General features: G+C 36.1%; 1 long non-coding RNA gene across 1 annotated transcript in view; it reads left to right on the top strand.

The window, feature by feature from the left end:
- Positions 1-570: 570 nt before the first annotated feature.
- Positions 571-19,181, top strand: part of LOC148007682 (uncharacterized) — a 49,799-nt gene continuing 31,188 nt past the window's right edge. The window contains exon 1 of the long non-coding RNA XR_015646561.1: positions 571-642. This is a non-coding gene — a long non-coding RNA (uncharacterized LOC148007682). The remainder of the gene's footprint in view (positions 643-19,181) is intronic.

The raw sequence follows: 19,181 nt of genomic DNA, 5'->3' as shown, positions 1-19,181 counted from the left end.
TTTTAAAATAGAAGAAAAAATCATCATTGAATGACAAACCAATGCTTTTAGTATATAGCAAACGTTATGTTAATGGTAAGTGCTTCATTTACATGAACACATGGAAACTTTAAAAATCCACCCGATTAAGTAAAATCTAAGGCATAATATTAATAAAGTAGCATCTTTTATTCGTTAGTGATTTCTCCTGATATTACAAGTATCTAGTACTTTCGTACATTCTGTAATTTTGTTATATTTTTCCTAAGCACTCTTTCTTTCTTGTGTATAGAGATCTAAATGTGAATATAATTCAATACCCTGTAGTCATCATTGCCCAGAAAGCACCTTGAATTTATCCCTGACCAATTTATACAGGGGTTTTGAAGACCCAGCGCTTTCATTCTAGCAATAGTACAGCTTAAAGATCACATCTGCCTGCCTTGTGTCATTAGCTTTCGAAAAGATTTTGAATCTCTGCAGCCTAGCAACCATGCACACATGCGTGATTGGAGGGTTATGCTAGCTCACTAGTACAGACTGGGGGCGGGTTACAGTGTGATTACTTAAGTCATGCAGCAAGTCCTGCTCAGAGAAGAGGCAGACATAGATGCCTGTCACAAGCACCCTAGGACTGGTCAGCAAGGCAATGCAGCAAACAAGGTCAGCTCTTTCAAACCCCCAAATATTTTCATAGGTAGATAAGATTTTTTTCATACTAAATATTTCAGATTTGTTGGGATAAAAGATTATTCTCTAGATCTCAAGCATTTGACTCTGAAAAGTCGGATCAGAAAGCTATCAGATCTGGTCCTTGCTTCCTTTGTCCTGTCTTGTGTTTGCTGCTGTGCCCCACCCCTTGAGCTGTCAATCTGACCTGTCACTTCAGGTCCCTTCTCTTCCAGGGTGAACATTAGCATTTCAAAGAGCTGACCAAATTGTGGATTATTGGTGTGTGGGAGTAATGGCAGTCAGGAAAATAAAAAGGACATTTAAGTTTGTGTACGGATTTAGCGTAAAAATTACACCCATAAAGGAAGTTACAGTGGTATCTCAGTATCTGCCATAGACTGAATGATATGAAGGGATTAAAATCATTTTGAGAGTTAACATACAGATTATCATCAGAGGGAAAGAAAACAATAGATGATGTAGTTTGCACCTCCCAGTTTCTGAATAGTTGGGTCATTAGGTAAGAATGGGTTTTGATGTTCTGATAGCTATAATAAAGGAAAGGGGTTTCCAAAATGGGTGTAAAAAGGAGTAGTGGGCAGAGTGTATTTGGTTTTGTGAACTGCAAGCATGTGGAAACGTGCTGCACCTTCCAGCACGTTTCCACATGTGTGTGTGTATATATATATATATATATATATATATATATATATATATATATGTATATATATATATACATATGTGTGTGTACATATATATGCACAAAAACACACACATACTCATATACTCACATCACATACACTGCATAGAGTAGTACAGAATAATAAACCGTTTTCTTCTGTGATCAGATAAGGTGATCTAGTTTGAATGTTAAGACAATACTTTAGTGTCTTTCGGTATATGTTATTTGTTAATATGTTTTTACTTTTAAATCTTGCCCAGATTCAATAATAAACTGGTGGAATGGAAATAACTTTCTTTGGATATGTAATCTATACTTTGCTTTGATCCATTGATTTGGATGAATTTTATAAGATATGCAAATTATAAGGCAGATTTGTTTTTGGTTTTTTTGTGCGGTTATGTTTTTTTGGGGGGGTGGCTTGGCTATCCTCCATCAGATAAATCCACAAGGGTGTGTCTTTCTTTTATTTCTGTTTCTTTGTATTCCTTCTGTGCTTTTTGAAATTGTATTTTGTTTTTCATTATAAAATGGTGTTTAGTTTTCGTGAAAATTGATTTTTGTCCCATTTTTTCATTTCCATTTTAATTTTTTATTTATATGACGGTTATATTTTTCCTTTTTTTAAACTCTTCCCAGTTTCTCCCCACCTCCTGTCCCTTCCAGATTTCTTCCCTTTCTGGCTCTTATGAGGAAAATTACACCCAAGGGATTAACAAACATTAACCAAATGGAATACAGTAAAATATTTAAAGAACATATTGAGGGTGGGCAAGGCAATCCAACAAAGTAAAACGAGCAGACACAAAAATCAGAGACCCAATTTTTAACACACTCAGGTATGCCATAAATATACTAAATTGAGGGTTGGGGATTTAGCTCAGTGGTAGAGCGCTTGCCTAGCAAGCGCTAGGCCCTAGGTTCGGTCCCCAGCTCCGAAAAAAAGAAAAGAAAAAAAATATACTAAATTGAATGCTCTATGATGTGTAAGAGGAAAGAATGCAGACTGATAATAGACTTTGAGACACAGATTTACGCACAGGCACGCCCTATACTTTTACCTATTGTATTTTGTTTTGTATTTCAAAATGCTGTTTGGGTTTCAGATTTAAAAAATAATTTATAAAATACTTGCCTATTTTGATCCAAGCCAACATCATTCTGAGGGTTTCCTGAGGCTGTTGCTCCTAAAGAGGTGTTAATTAATACAGAAATAACAGAGAAGCACCATTCATTATAGTTTTTGTTACTTCAGCTATTACACAATACAATTTGAAATCTTGCATGATGATATCTCCTCAAATTTGTTTACTGTTCAGGTTTATATTACAGGGTATCTTTTTTGTCTCCATATAATTTTACAACATTATTTTTTAATTTCTGTGAAGGATATTATTGGTCATCATCAAATATATGCATAGGTAATACATATGTAACATTTTATATAAAATGTTGTTATATAATATATATTATATAACAGTATTATGTATAATGTTTTTTTTTCTTTTCTTTTCTTTTTTTCGGAGCTGGGGACCGAACCCAGGGCCTTGCACGTGCTAGGCAAGCACTCTACCACTGAGCTAAATCCGCAAACCTATACATAACATTTTATAAATGACATTGTTTACATAGTTTGTTCTTCAAAATATTTGTTATTTCTGGACATGGCTTTTCATTAATTTTTTCACTCTGTTACTTTGCTGAAAGTAATTTTAATCATTATCAGGTTTCTGCTGCCACATTTAGAAACTTTTATGCATAAAATAATATCTTAGTCAAAGGAATCTCCTAATACTTTGCTGAATAAGACAGGAAGAATGAACCTTCTTGTCCTGTTCCTGATTTTAATAAAAAAAATTGAATTTCTCACTATTTAACAGGATGCTCCCTCTGTTTTGTTGTCTGTTGTTTTATTTTTCTTAAATATGTTCTGTTTATCCTTAGCAGTGACCACATTTCTAAGGATACAGGACACTTGCTACCCCTTTAGCCATCTATGTCAGTAAGAATGTGTGCAGATTGAGTTGGAATATTGAGAAGCCCTCCTCTTCCTTTCTTGAATTTTTGCTCAAACTTGTGAGGGGCACACATGTAACTCTAACTGTAGGAGGCCATGTTGACAAGAGCCAGGCCCTTTCTAGAGACATTCCAAGGCATTAGTTCCTGTCCTCTAGTTTTTACCCAGTATAGGGACATTTAGAATCCCCAACTGTGTCTGAGTACTGACTGTTGCTTATTCACTGTCCTTTATGTGGATATGTATCATTATGCCAACAAAAAATTAGTAATAGAATTGTTATCTACAGAAATAATCAGCAATGCATGCCAAAGGACGTAACAGAAATATTTAAAAGGGAATTTGACAAAATCGATATTTAGTAAAGCACTGTTAGTGTGTTTTCTGGTAGGATCTTTAAAATCCCTAGCCAAGTTTATTGATCATGTTTGTAGTATCATTCCTGAATTCTCTCCTGTAGTACTGGCCTCCCTCATATTAATAATTTGGTTAATTAAGCACAAAATTCCCTTTACACAGTTAAAATGTTAATGCATTTTACTAGGCCAGTCATTACTGTAGCATATAAGGATTATTAATGGATAAGAAAACCATTATTTTTTCTTAATGGAGCCTCGATAGTGTTTTCTAGCATTATGAAAGATAACCACCAGGGAAACTTTGCTGGATAGCACAAGGTTGAATTCTCTATGTCCAGCAAAGAAATTTTATTGTGTGTATACCTCATGATCTTATCTTGAAATCTGCTGGAACAAACTGATGTTCTTTTCCACTTTCTCTTTTGTTCAATTTTATTGGTTTTTATTTTGAAAGACATTAATTGAATTTGAAATTCAAATTTTGAATTAGGATTCAAAATATTTTGTTAAAATACCATTGAGTTCATATGATTTGGATGTCTACTGCTTTGAATAAAACCTTCCAGGAATGTGATTTCTATAATCAGTTAGACTCCACCATATTAAATTAATTTCTCCTTTAGGAACATTTGTATTTTGGAAATAGCTTCATGGTTAGACATTGTAGATTGTGTTTAGTTCTTTCTCTCAGTAATGGGAGCCAATTCACTTTACTCTATGGAAACCATATGCCTGCTCTAATGATCTATATGAGATGACATGTGAGTTAGGTCTGTTATATCTGAAAAAATTGGTTCCTTGGTTGCATTCTTTCTATTCCCACTTGCTGTTAGTTTTCACCCAACACAGAGAATCATGAGAGATGAAGGGAAAGTTTTGATAGAGAACTTGCATTTATTACTGAGTTACCAAATCTCTCTTATTCTCTACACATTCTTCATGTATATGTCTGCCTTTGTGGCCATCAATAAGAGATAGTAGTTTCTGTGATCATGGCTGAACAATATATTAATTAAAGGGAATAACAAAATATTATTAGGATTTTCAAATTGCTACATTGCTTTCGCAGGAAAAAAAGGTGTTTGGTATGTCCCTTGGTCCACTGTCTACTTATTTCCCTCTTCTTGGGCATATGAGCTATGTCAAGATTGTGTCTCACAGTCTAGGCATTGTATCCAGGCACGCTCAAACAGGCAAAGTGGATGGGGAGAGGAGGAAGGGGATTGGGCGTTGTGGAGGGATAAGAGATAAATGGCATATCATTTGAAGTGTAAATGAATAAAATGCCTAATTAAAAAGAGTGATAAGTTTCTTTAAAAATTCTTTCAATGTAAGAATAGCCATGTTATTTTCCTCAGAATCCAAGTAGGTAGCAGTGCTCTTGACAACCCTAGATTCAGATTCTTCCCACAGTTATATCCTTCAGTACTCTCACATCATTACCAAGAAATATACTTGTTTTCAGTAAGGCCAGAAAACTGAGTCTGTACTATGTGGAAATGTATTGTATGATATAAGAACTTTCAGCCCAAATGGTGAGTCCTGTTTGCCTCTGAATGAATGTATGTATGCCTCAGAATTACCCAGGAGGATAGTTTATTCTCCCAAGTATTTTTTTCCATTGGCATACTGGACAAATAAGTCCCTTATCAAAGCAACCATTGAAGCCTCTTTATAGGATGATCACACTAAAAAGTCTTCAATATCTAACACAGTATTAAACTATTAAAAAAGTACTGTCCATATTATGAGAACAGGACCACCATTGAAGGAATCAGGAAAAGGGCTGAAAGAGCTTGAATGGGCTTGAGTTCCCATAAGAACAACAATGTCAACAAATCAGAACTTCCAGGGACTAAGCCATTACACAAAGACGATATATGGACTGACCCTGGGCTCCAACTGCATAGGTAGCCTAGTAATGCACCAGTGGAAGGGGAAGCCCTTGGTCCTGCCAAAGCTGGACCTCAGTGAATGGGTGTCTAGTTGGAGGGCAGTAATGGGGGAAGGTTTGGGAGGGGAACACTCAACTAGACAGGGAGTGGGAGGTGTTAGGGTGATGTTGGACTGGAAACCAGGAAAGGGATTAAAATTTGATATGTAAATAAGAATTAACCAATTTAATAAAGATGGGGAAAAGATTAAAAAAATTATCTGTCCAACTTGCCTCTCCACGGTAAAGATATTTTGTTCTGCAATTTTCTCTTAAATTTGATAGGTATTTTTTTTCTAAAATAAAAGTAATCCTGTTCCTAAGGTATTTACTTCCTCCCTTACAAACGTATATAACTTAAACCACATTTCTGAATTTTTCTGCCTAGTACTAATGATTTTCACTTCTTGTATGTTAATTTCAGGCTTCGTAATATATTTTTTGTTTAATTTTACTAATGCTTTAGTTACTTTCTGGCCTTGGATTGCATACTTACTACACAATCATTATTTTCTGAGATAAAAGCATCAATTTCTCCCCAAAGAAATGGAACTAGACACCATATATATGTAAAGACATAGGTAATTATAGGTTTCCCATTGCCTGGCAAATCACCACGTCCCAGTGTGGAACTTTTTCATTGACTTCATATATGAACTGAACTAAGAAATTCTTGTTTTAGAATTCCTTTAAAATATTTTGGTTGCAAAATCAGAGAGGGTATTTAAGGAAATAAATATTGTCCACTAATAATAGCTAATAGGTTTGTGATCAGAAGTCTTCCAACTTCTGCCCATGCCTGAAGTTCTAACAAATTATCCTTTGCATTCAACAAATTTTCACCAAGAATTCTTGAACTTATTTTTGGCAAGACTTAGAGCACAATCAACTTCCATAATTCAAAGGGTCTCAATAGCAAACTTTAAAGTAATAGTTTTTAAATTTTTAGAAAACCCATGAGGATGAAATAAGTATTACAAATATACTCATGAGTTTTTCTGAATCTCACAAGCTCATAGATATTCTTTGAAATTTAATTTTTATTTAGCTACAGGACTGCTTTTTGAAGTAGTCCTCTTACTTTTTCAACCTTAGTTCTCTCACAGTTTCATTTTCCTCAGAGAAATGATTCTCCATACTATAAATCTGCTTCCAAAATCACCCATATACCACAAGTGGATGATAAAGCATTGTTTATAAAATTCACATTTGGAGCACTTAGTTCCTAAGACTGGTCTGTAGTAAGAAAGTAACTCATAGATTAAACTGGAATTTATATAAAACCTAAGGTCATAATCTTCGTATTTCAGACTTTTTAAAAAGAAACTGCAGCACAACAAATTTATCAATTCCAATATTACCTTTTTTCTCTACTATTTTATGCATTTCAACATTTTGACCTCCTTCTTTTCAAAGAACATCCACAAATGGTGAAGGGAAAAAATCATAACATTTACATAGTATATTTGTGTAGGCAATTTGGAATCATGGTGCATTACTAACATTGCCTTTACTGTTATCCTGTCCCCATTTCAACTCACAAAAGCAATAATGTCTATCATGATGGTACCTTCGTCTGAATTCACTGTTTTAATTATTTAATGATCACGAATACATGGAAAGCACCATCCACATGGGTTTATGGAATCTATCAACTATTTTGCATATATCATTATTATTATGCCACATATTTTTACTCAGAAATTTCTACATGTGCTAACTCTGAAAATTGCATATATTAACTTATACAATATAAACAAGAATCACTGCCTTCTTATTTAAGAAATAAATTATGCCTACTCATTTATACATGTGTATGTGTGTTTTTCTAGTCTCTGAATATTTTTCATGGGAACACTTATTTATTAGTATGGTTAGGATTTATGGGTTGATTTAAATCAGTAAGACTTAGCACGGTAATAGTAGTAGATGTGCAAGTAGTATGAATGCACTGTTTAGGTGCAGGATCCTACTACGGAAAACTGTGCCAATTTTGGAATTCATTGTGGGACTCAAATCCAACTAAAAATGTTGGTTATTCTCATGATAGGCAATTCATCACTGTATTGGAAGTATTCATTGGCAGGGAGTATTTCCAAGCTTGACAAAGTAGTGATTTCATTTACCTTCAGTAGCTTGCTCCATATATTCTGGTACTGTGAAAACTATCCACTAAGATACACAGTAGAATCAAGCTGATTGGGCAATGCTAGATAAACTTATCTCTGTTCACTGACTTAACCGTGTGCTGACTTCAGCAATAGGGTCTTACTTTAAAATCCTGTATAGTAACCAAGAAGGTTTTTAATGGAATGGACTGTATGGGAATTCTCTGAAAAGTGAATTAAAAGTAGACAACCCAATCTGGCACTGGACCATGTACTAGTCTGGCTATAGTGTCCTGTCTTGAAACCATTGTCTTATTACTAGTTAATCTTATTTGTAAAATGTTTCTATGTATATTTGTGTAGTGAAGCCCCTCTTACAGAAGTTTGCTTCCATATGCCTTTTTCAAAACCACTTTAGGGATATTTACCGTTCCTCACATTCATTCCTCAAATCTCAGCTGCTACTACCATCACCATTTATTCAGTGGTTTGTTTATGCTTGGCCCAGGGAGTGGCACTGTTACGAAATGTACCTTTTTGGAGTAAGGGTGTCACTGTGTGTGTGGCCTTCAATACCCACATCTTAGCTATCTGGGATTCAATCTTCTGCTTGATGCCATTATAACATAGGTGTAACTCTCAACCCTTGAAGGCCCATGTCTGCTTCGACACTGCCATGCTTCTACCTTAAAGATAATATACTGAACCGCTGAACCTATAACCCAGCCCCAATTCAATATGATCTTTATTAGTGCTGTCTTGTTCTTGGTTTCAGTTCACAGAAGTAAAAACCTTAGTAAGACACTTAGTCTGTCACCAGTTTCCCTTCATATTTATACCATTGTTTTGTAAAAACTCCCCTACAATGAAATACAGACCTATGATATTGTGAGTTTCCTGACTTATATATTTATTACCACTAGAACATATGTATGTGAAAATCATTTTTAACTTTTTAAAATTTAATTTTATATTTTATTTCTTCCCTTTACTTTCTGCTTGCTGTCCCCCTCCCATGTCACCACCGCTCCCACTACCTTTCAAATATTCACCCCCTCCTCTTCTAGGCAGGTGAGGCCTGTCTAGGCATCCTATGACCCTGGCAATTTACATAAAGGTGATTGCTGTTTAAGCCTGGCAATTTCAGTTTTCTTTCTAGAATACATATACAAACACGTGTAGTGAACTGACTCTCCAAATTTTTCTGTGACCTTTATATGTGGTCATGGCACACACACACACACACACACACACACACACACAGAGAGAGAGAGAAGGAGAGAGAAAGAGAGAGAGACAGACAGAGAGACAGAGAGACAGAGAGACAGAGAGACAGCGAAAAAGAGAATATATCTCTGTGTATCTTACACTGAAGTCAGTGTGTAGTAGTCAGCAGTAGTCACAACATTTAAGAAAGCTGACTTTAGTTCTATACTGTCTATAATACTTATAACTCTACAAGCCTTTCTTCCACAATGAATCATGAACCCTGGGAGATAAACAGGATATAGACATTTTACTTAGTGACTGGAATTGACCATTCTCTTACTCCATACATCTTGAACAGTTATTGATCTTTATGTTAGGCATGATGTTCTAGCAGAAGAATCTTCTCTCAAGACGGTTGAAAAATACAGTAAGGTATGGGTCTAAGGATAAGTCATTAAGACTTAGATTAATACTATGTTCTTTTATCAGAGTTATAACATTTGCTTTCCCTTCAGGCCTATATTATGTTTGGCTACAGGTTTTTGATTCAAATAACAGGACAATTTATACATTTCAATTTGGGGAAAAAGCTTTGAATCCAACAAGAAGGTAGGCAGGTTATTTTCATGTCACTCATACCACTATTGCATCAGTAGCTAACTTTTCCAGGCCTGTTAATGTAACAAGTTGGTGGATTCACAGCTATATGTACTCCAGTTTAAATTGTTTCTGAAAAAGATACAAAACTAGATGGGCAGGGAAGGATTTCATCTGGAAGAAATGGAAGGAAAAGCTGAATATGATCAAGCCACGCTAAGAAATTCACAGACACACATACACACACAAATATAATGCGGAAATTCATGCATGAAGTTTTGCTGATGCCAAATTTATTATATCCATAATAATAAATTATAGATAAGTAGGTAGATATGTAGGTAAGTAGGTAGGTAGAATGATGACAGATAGATAGATAGATAGATAGATAGATAGATAGATAGATAGATAGAAAGACAGACAGATCTTGGTGAATTGGAATCTATCAACAATATTCAGTTAATTAATGAAGATCAATATTTCAAAGTGCCACTCCACATTTGTTCATTATCCTTTACCCTTTTCCCTGTCCCACATACAGTAACAGTTGGGTGCATGTGACTTTATAATGTTATGCCTTCAGGAATACAGTTATATGCAGGTTCAGAATTATCATCTCACTAAATAGGATATGCACAAAGTCATAGCATTTCTACCTAACCTATAGTAAATAATCAAAACTTCTGATTCCAGAAACATAATGTTAAAAGAAATCTTTTAAACTGCATTCATATGTATACATTCATAAAGGATTTGCTGTTTGTTAACACAGTAACCATAGGATGCCTCTTAATTTTATTTATCTTCATATTCCTTCCTCTACTCACGTCTTCACTAATTATCACTACTTGTTCCCTCACTTTTCAAGACCCATACCATGCATATTGATCTATTCTAGTTCCTTTTCCTAAGGAGACCTATCTATTACTCCTAGTCCCAAATTCTAAACACAATTTCTCTGCTTCTGTAGGTTGTACATTGGTTCATTGATTTAACAGCTAATGTCCTCATAAAAGCAAATAGATAATATATTTGTCTTGGTGGTCTGAAAAATTTCATTCAGTATGATGTTTTCTAGTTCCATTCATTTACCTTTGAATTTCAATTCTTTTAGGGACTGAATTTTTCAAATATGAAAATGTAGACGGAAGGTACCATGCTGTAACCTGTAATTCCACACTGAGCGAGATGAACTGGGACTACCCGTCTGAGTACACTTTGGATTAAACTAGTGAGAAGGAACCCTAGGCTGCAGTTTGGGAGGATGCATCAAAAATCACCAAAAGAAGTGAGTTTAAATGACATAAATAAACAAATAACTACTTTATCTGAGACATAATTAGAGTAAAATATTTTTCAGTAACTTTATATTTCATGCTCGAAAAAAAGGACAGTACAAATCAAATCAAATGATATTCATTCTTTTCTAAACCATTGAGACATAGGGGCGTTGCTCAGTCTAGGAAGTATCCCCAGGCTATGGCAGTTCCTGGGTTGAAACTTCACTGTTCCAGTGAATGAAATAATTTGATTCACCAGTGAGTTGAAAGAGTATGTAAAATGAACTCCAATTAAAACAGAGTTCTATCCAGGAAGGCATCAGAGTAGAAATAGAGGATTGTCCTGCACAAGTTTTCCTCTGACCAATAGAAATTTATCCTCTGAAGACTTGCTTAGTTAAATGTTAATACATGAAGGTGAAATAATATCAATCTGTATCAGTTTTTGAATTAATAATTTTTGAAAATTGATTTTTTTCAGACAATATATTCCGCCTCATTATTTCATCCTCCCTGATTCTTTCCATCTGGAAAATGACCTATTTCCTCATGTTCTCACCCCACCCCTTGGAAAACATGAAAAGAAAAAGCTAACCTGACTAAAACAGAACAAACAACCAATGGAATCAAAAATTATAAAACATAAGAAGCACATAGACACACAGAGATACATACTTACAGAGAAAGTCGAAGAAAATATTAAATTGGGAGTCAAAATATATGGGAAATTACCAGCATGATCAAAAATATAATATATTATGAATAAAAAAATTCAAAATTACCATTGATTTATGTAAGTTAGGATGAAGTACGTGCTTGATTGTAGGTTCTATTCCCATGAAACTGTACTGGACCAAAGCACTTTTGATATTAGAAATTATGTCACAATGAGAGAACTTCTTAGTGAGGTAGATCATATTCAGATACAGATATTAGTGGTTGGACACCAAATAATTTGACCTGCAAAACCTCTGCAGATCCTTTGCATGGCTTCCTGATTTATATAAGTATATATGTATATCAGTCCTGTTGTTTCTGGACATTATTGATCACTTGCTTGCATTCATCCCAGTACCACTGTGCCTTACAATATTCCTACCATGACTTCTAAAAATCTTTCCTGAGCCATGAAGAAAGAGATTAGCTGGTAATGACTCATTTATGAAAGTATGATCCAAGGTCTTTCACTTTGTATATTGTGCAGATATAGTTCTCTGTAATTGGCCCCATCTATTATATATGCTAGCTTTTGTGATAACAATAGAGCAATATAATGATATATGGGCATAACAGAATATTATTAGGAATCATTTTGCATCTACATTTGCACAGCAGACAATAATACCTGCTTTAAACCTTAAACCCCAGTATATTGTCATGAGAACAATGGAAGAAATGTGTTCTATCTCACTCTGTATGTCTCAAATCCAGTCATAAAGTGGTTGCTTACTTCCTTGAAGGTGCCAAGATTGCAGCATTGTATCCTGTAGGCAGCTGAGTGTGGTAGGTCAAATAGTAAAGTTTTCCCTCAATAACCCTGCCAAACACATTTCTGTACCAGCAACAGTATTCAAAAAGTAAATGTTTAAGTGAGGCACCTGTTTGTCTTCTCTATGTTCAAAAGAAATGTAGGTGTTGTCTTCAACAATAGAGCCATCATCAGCCTTATGCAGCAATCAGTAGCTTAGGCAATAGCTTGAAGTGATTGGAGTATTACAATGAGGACACATTGGCCAAAAATATAGTAGATAGAGCCAATACATGGGGTCGGAGATTTCATTTGGTGGGAAGAGATGTCTAGTTCTATCATTCTCTCCCATTTTTTAATATCCTTTATTTGTTATTTATGTTATATATTAAGAACTGATCTGACTCCTACATATAGCTGTCCTCCTTAGTATTACACTCTATCCTTTCCATTCCCCCATCTCCATTTATTTGCTACATTCCAATGTATCCCCCAAATATGCCCCATCATTTTTATATAGTTTCTCTACACTCATAAAATCCTTTCTTCCTGCCTAATTCTTGTCTGCCATTGTCAGGGCTTAAAATATCAAAATATAAGCAGATACATCCTGTATTTGTCTTTAACGTTCTGGATAACTCACAATGAGGTTGTTGTTATTGTTGTTGTTGTTGTTGTTGTTGTTGTTGTTGCTGTGGTTGTTGATGATGATGATGATGATGATGATGATGATGATGATGATGATGATGGTGATGTTGCTCAGACCCTTTCAAATATCCCAGAAAATATAAGTGGATCACAGGTAATAAGATGTAGAGGTATTAACACGATTGTGGTTTGATTTTTCTCTGTTCACATCGTTGATTGCTTCTTCTCTCTGGAGGTTAGAAAGTACATTTTTAAAGGAGCCCCCTTTTCAAAATGAGATGTTAGAGTTTTATAGAGAATTTGGATTGTGAAAGACTTGAAAATGGAAATGCTATTGGGTTTTTAATTCCAAGGACAGATATGTTTGATATTCAACCTTTGGTAAAATATTTGCCTAACATAAACAGATTTGAATGACCTTCATTACAAATGCAGATATACTATACACACAAGGAACAACAGCAGCCAGGAGGTAGGGACAGAATAATATCATGCTGAAGGTCATCCTAACCATTAATCAGAACAGCCTGAAATCATTTTAGAGAAAAATTATATATGATTTATGTGCTGTTATGCTAAAATATGTAACTATATTTTGATTTTACAGGAGTAACATTGAAAGTATTGACTTGAAGCTCAATGACACTTTAAGGTTTTAAACATGGTTCATTCTATGAAAAATAATGGAGTCTTTTAAATTTGTATAGTATACTTTTATTATAAATTGGTTGTAAGACTGTGGTGACAAGGAGTAGAATGCAGTGGTTTCAATGAGATGTCAATGATCAGTTTCTAATTTTTAAACAGTTGACTCCTAGTTGATGATTGTTTGTGGAAGGTTTTGAGAGAAGTCTCTCTGCTTCTTCTCTGTGGTTTGAGATATAAGCTGCTAATTCAGCAACCTGCTGCATACCACTAGAAATACAGAGAGAGAAGAAATAATTTTTTGCTACTATACTACAATTTGAATTTTATTAATATATTTTTGTTTTTGTTACAAATTCTAAAATGTAATTCTGGCTGTAAGTATACTCATAGTAGACTCTCTTCCTATGACTCTAAATTGTTAGATATAAGGGCATGTGCCAACATGATTGGACTTTTTCACAAAACAGAAAATTCTAAAATTAATTGATGATCAAAGTCAAATTCACATTTACAAATCAAATTAAAGCATTCAAGATATATTGACTTACATATTAATCATATCATTCAAGAAATAGAAGCAAAATATTTACTTCATATTTTTGCCCAACTTACTCTACAGAATGTGACACTATCTAACAAATTCCAAAAATTAAACAGAATATGAACAAATTAGAAATAAAATAAAGGAGAAAAGGAGGAGGAATTAGAGGAGAAAAAGGAGGAAGAGGATAAAAGGAGGACTCCACTAATCAGAGAAAATGAAAAGCTCATAAAATGTGAGGTTCTTCTTCACTCCTTCATAAAAGGGGAAACAAGAATATTCATAGGTGGGGATATGGAGGCAGAGTTTGGAGCAGCAAATAAAGGACCCCCATTGGAGGAAATAAAGGACTGAAAGAACTTAAGAGGATTGGAACGCCATATGAACAACCATGGCAAAAAACCAGAGCTCCCAGGGACTAAACCACTACTTAAAGACTATACATGGACTGACCCAGGGCTGCAACTGCATAGGTAGCAGAGAATAGACTTGTTTTGGCACCAGCGGAAGGGGAAGCCTTTGGTCCTGCCAATGTTGGACTCTCACTGTAGGGGAATGTTGGGGGGAAGGCAGGAGGGGCTTGATGGAGATGAGAACACCCTTAGAGAAGGAAGGAAGGAAGTTGGGATAGCGGGCTTATGTCTAGGAAACCGGGAAAGTGAATAACATTTGAAATATAAATAAAAAATTCCAGTAAAAACAAACAAACAAACAAACACACAACAGTATGATGAAACACAGGGATTTCTTTCAGTGTTTTCAGTGTCCTGATCTCACATTGACACACAGTACATGTATAAAATGTAAAAACATTTAGGATTCCTTTTCTTGTTTAGAAAACCATACATTATCGTTGCCATTATCCCTTTCATAAAAACCATTATTTTTAACCCAATAGCTGGCAGATTAAGACGGAACACTGTACATTTAAATCCAGTGTATTCTGCACAGCATCTTCCTGTCCCGAAAAAAAGCTATTGATGCAAACATTGCCTCTCTATATAATACTTTACTGTAACTTGTGTACTTGTTACCAAGTACCCTCTGACAATTTTGATAAATACAATACTACGGCATTGTAATTTCACAGGATTTTTAATATTAGGAATCAATCTTTGAAAGGTATCTTTAAAATCAAGATGGCAGAATAATCTTTGCAGCAAGTTTTAAACATCTCCAGCATTGACAGAAGATTCAGAGCGTCTGATCTGCAGTAGCCCAGCCTGTTTAAGAGTGGTCATTCCTTCTCTCAATATGATATGTATTAATATATTGCCATCCTTATCTGCTCAGTCCTATATTGAAGTAAAGTTATCCACACAGGGATAGCTTCTGAAAGTAATACTATAGAATAGGAAGCTGAGTATTCCCGTATGCATTCAAAGTCACCGTGTTGTTTTGCAAATGTTTTCCTTCCTTGATTGTAGGACACAGGGCTGATTGTCCAAATCGAAGCACATTCTGTAATTCCTGATGCATTTCTCTTTCCCAGGTACACTTTGTCTTGCAGAAAAGGATATTATTAAGTCAATATAATTTACATTTATTGAAACATAAATAATTGTAGAATCATTAACATTCAGGAGCTACTCTACATTTTTGTTTGTACTACATGTTCATATTCACTGGCCACAGAATCACCAAGGTTTAAAGTTGCATACTGATGTTGAGTGATGATTCTTCTTATAAAAAGTAATACTGCACTGCAAAATTGTTTCTAAGAACTCATGTCAGGAATGTCAAATTACATGTAACTGCATATCTTGATACATATACAGCTTTTAGCACCTAATACCTCTACACATATGCATACACACACACACACACACACACACACAGAGAGAGAGAGAGAGAGAGAGAGAGAGAGAGAGAGAGAGAGAGAGAGAGAGGGAGAGAGTCAGAGCAGAGACAGACAGAAAGACAGACAGAGAAAGACACACGCACACAGACACAAGTTCGGGCTTAAAAATAGAGAGACAGAGTCTCAGTGATAGAGACAGAGAGGATGTATACATGTACACATAATTAACATTAAAATATAGCTAACTGTGGTGACATGTGAGTTTACATGTAGCACTTACAAGTCAGAAGTCAATAAATCTCTGAGTTAAAAGACAGCCCTCTCATCAAGTGAATTTCCATTCCAGCTAAATTGAACAAGTAAGCACCTATTTAAAAGGCATTCAAACAAAAAAGTAAATATATCAAAGTAACAATTTTTAAAACAGAAGAAAAAAATCATCATTCAATCACAAACCAATGCTTTTAGTAAATAACAAACATTATGTTAATGGCAAGTGCTTCATTTACATGAGCACATCAGATCCTCTAAAAATCTGACTAATGCAGAATATCATTGAAGTAGTATCTTTTATTCTTTAGTGATTTCTCCTGATATTACAAGTATCTAGTGGTTTCGTACATTCTCTAATTTTGTTACATTTTTCCTAAGCACTCTTTCTTTCCTTTGTATAGAGATCTAAATGTGAAAATAATTCGATATCCTGTAGGCATCATTGCTCAAAAAGCACCTTGAATTTATCCCTGACCAATTTATACAGGGGTTTATGAAGACCCCCCACTTTCATACTAGCAATAGGACAACTTAAAGCTCATTGCAACCTGCCTTGTGTCATTAGCTTTCGAAAAGATTTTGAATCTCTGCAGCCTGGCAACCATACAAGCATGCGTGATTGGAGGGTAATGCTAGCTCACTAGCACAGAATGGGGGCAGAGGCCAGTGTGATTACTTAAGTCATGCAGCAGGTCCAGTTCAGAGAAGAGGCACACAAAGATGCCTGTCAAAGCACCCTAGGACTGGTCAGCAAGGCAATGCAGCAAACAAGGTCAGCTCCCTCATATCCCCATAATTTATTTCATAGACGTGATTTTTTCACACTAAATATGGCAAATTGGTTGGAATAGTAGATTATTCTATACATCTCAAGCCTTTGACTCTGAATAGTCAGATCAGAAACCTATCAGATCAGGACCTGGCTTCCTTTGTCCTGTCCTGTGTTGTGTTTGCCCCAGTGCCCCTCCCCTTGAGCAGTCAGTCTTCCCTGTCACTTCAGCTCAGTTCTCTTACAGGGTGAATATTAGCATTTGAAAGAGCTGACAGTATTGTGGATTATTGGTGTGTGGGAGTAATGGCAGTCAGAAAAATAAAAAGGAATTTAAGTTCATAAATGGATTTTGCATAAAAATTACATCCATAAATGAAGTTACAGTGGTATCTGGGCATCTGCTGTAGACTGAAAGATTTGAAGGAATTAAAAACACTTGAAAGTTAACATCCCGCGGATCCCGGCCCGCAGCAGCTCTCTGCTCCCAGACCCAGTGAGAGAGAGACCCAACCGCCTGGTCAGGTGGGCACTCCTGAGGCTGCAGAGCGGAAGAGACCACCAACACTGCTCACCCCTGCCCACATCCCTGGCCCAAGAGGAAACTGTATAAGACCTCTGGGCTCCCGTGGGGGAGGGCCCAGGAGCGGCAGGACCCCTGCCGGAGACACCACCGGACCCTGAAGGAAACAGACCGGATAAACAGTTCTCTGCACCCAAATCCCGTGGGAGGGAGAGCTAAACCTTCAGAGAGGCAGACAGGCCTGGGAAACCAGAAGAGACTGCTCCCTGCACACACATCTCGGACGCCAGAGGAAAAAGCCAAAGACCATCTGGAACCCTGGTGCACTGAAGCTCCCGGAAGGGGCGGCACAGGTCTTCCTGGTTGCTGCCGCTGCAGAGAGCCCCTGAACAGCACCCCACGAGCAAACCTGAGCCTCGGGACCACAGGTAAGACCAAATTTTCTGCTGCAAGAAAGCTGCCTGGTGAACTCAAGACACAGGCCCACAGGAACAGCTGAAGACCTGTAGAGAGGAAAAACTACACGCCCGAAAGCAGAACACTCTGTCCCCATAACTGACTGAAAGAGAGGAAAACAGGTATACAGCACTCCTGACACACAGGCTTATAGGACAGTCTAGCCACTGTCAGAAATAGCAGAACAAAGTAACACTAGAGATAATCTGATGGCGAGAGGCAAGCGCAGGAACCCAAGCAACAGAAACCAAGACTACATGCCATCATCGGAGCCCAATTCTCCCACTAAAACAAACATGGAATATCCAAACACACCAGAAAAGCAAGATCTAGTTTCAAAATCATATTTGATCATGATGCTGGAGGACTTCAGGAAAGACCTGAACACACTTAGGGAAGCACAGGAAAACATTAATAAACAAGTAAAAGCCTACAGAGAGGAATCGCAAAAATCCCTGAAAGAATTCCAGGAAAACACAATCAAACAGTTGAAGGAATTAAAAATGGAAATAGAAGCAATCAAGAAAGAACACATGGAAACAACCCTGGATATAGAAAACCAAAAGAAGAGACAAGGAGCTGTAGATACAAGCTTCACCAACAGAATACAAGAGATGGAAGAGAGAATCTCAGGAGCAGAAGATTCCATAGAAATCATTGACTCAACTGTCAAAGATAATGTAAAGCGGAAAAAGCTACTGGTCCAAAACATACAGGAAATCCAGGACTCAATGAGAAGATCAAACCTAAGGATAATAGGTATAGAAGAGAGTGAAGACTCCCAGCTCAAAGGACCAGTAAATATCTTCAACAAAATCATAGAAGAAAACTTCCCTAACCTAAAAAAAGAGATACCCATAGACATACAGGAAGCCTACAGAACTCCAAATAGATTGGACCAGAAAAGAAACACCTCCCGTCACATAATTTTCAAAACACCAAACGCACAAAATAAAGAAAAAATATTAAAAGCAGTAAGGGAAAAATGTCAAGTAACATATAAAGGGAGACCTATCAGAATCACACCAGACTTCTCGCCAGAAACTATGAAGGCCAGAAGATCCTGGACTGATGTTATACAGACCCTAAGAGAACACAAATGCCAGCCCAGATTACTGTATCCAGCAAAACTCTCAATTAACATTGATGGAGAAACCAAGGTATTCCATGACAAAACCAAATTTACACAATATCTTTCTACAAATCCAGCACTACAAA

This window comes from Rattus norvegicus, chromosome 1 (assembly GCF_021556685.1).
Source record: "Rattus norvegicus strain SHRSP/BbbUtx chromosome 1, alternate assembly SHRSP_T2T, whole genome shotgun sequence".
NCBI classification, from domain to species: domain Eukaryota; kingdom Metazoa; phylum Chordata; class Mammalia; order Rodentia; family Muridae; genus Rattus; species Rattus norvegicus.
The sequence above is the reverse complement of the archived record's forward strand: the minus strand, read 5'-3'. Positions and strand labels throughout refer to the sequence as shown.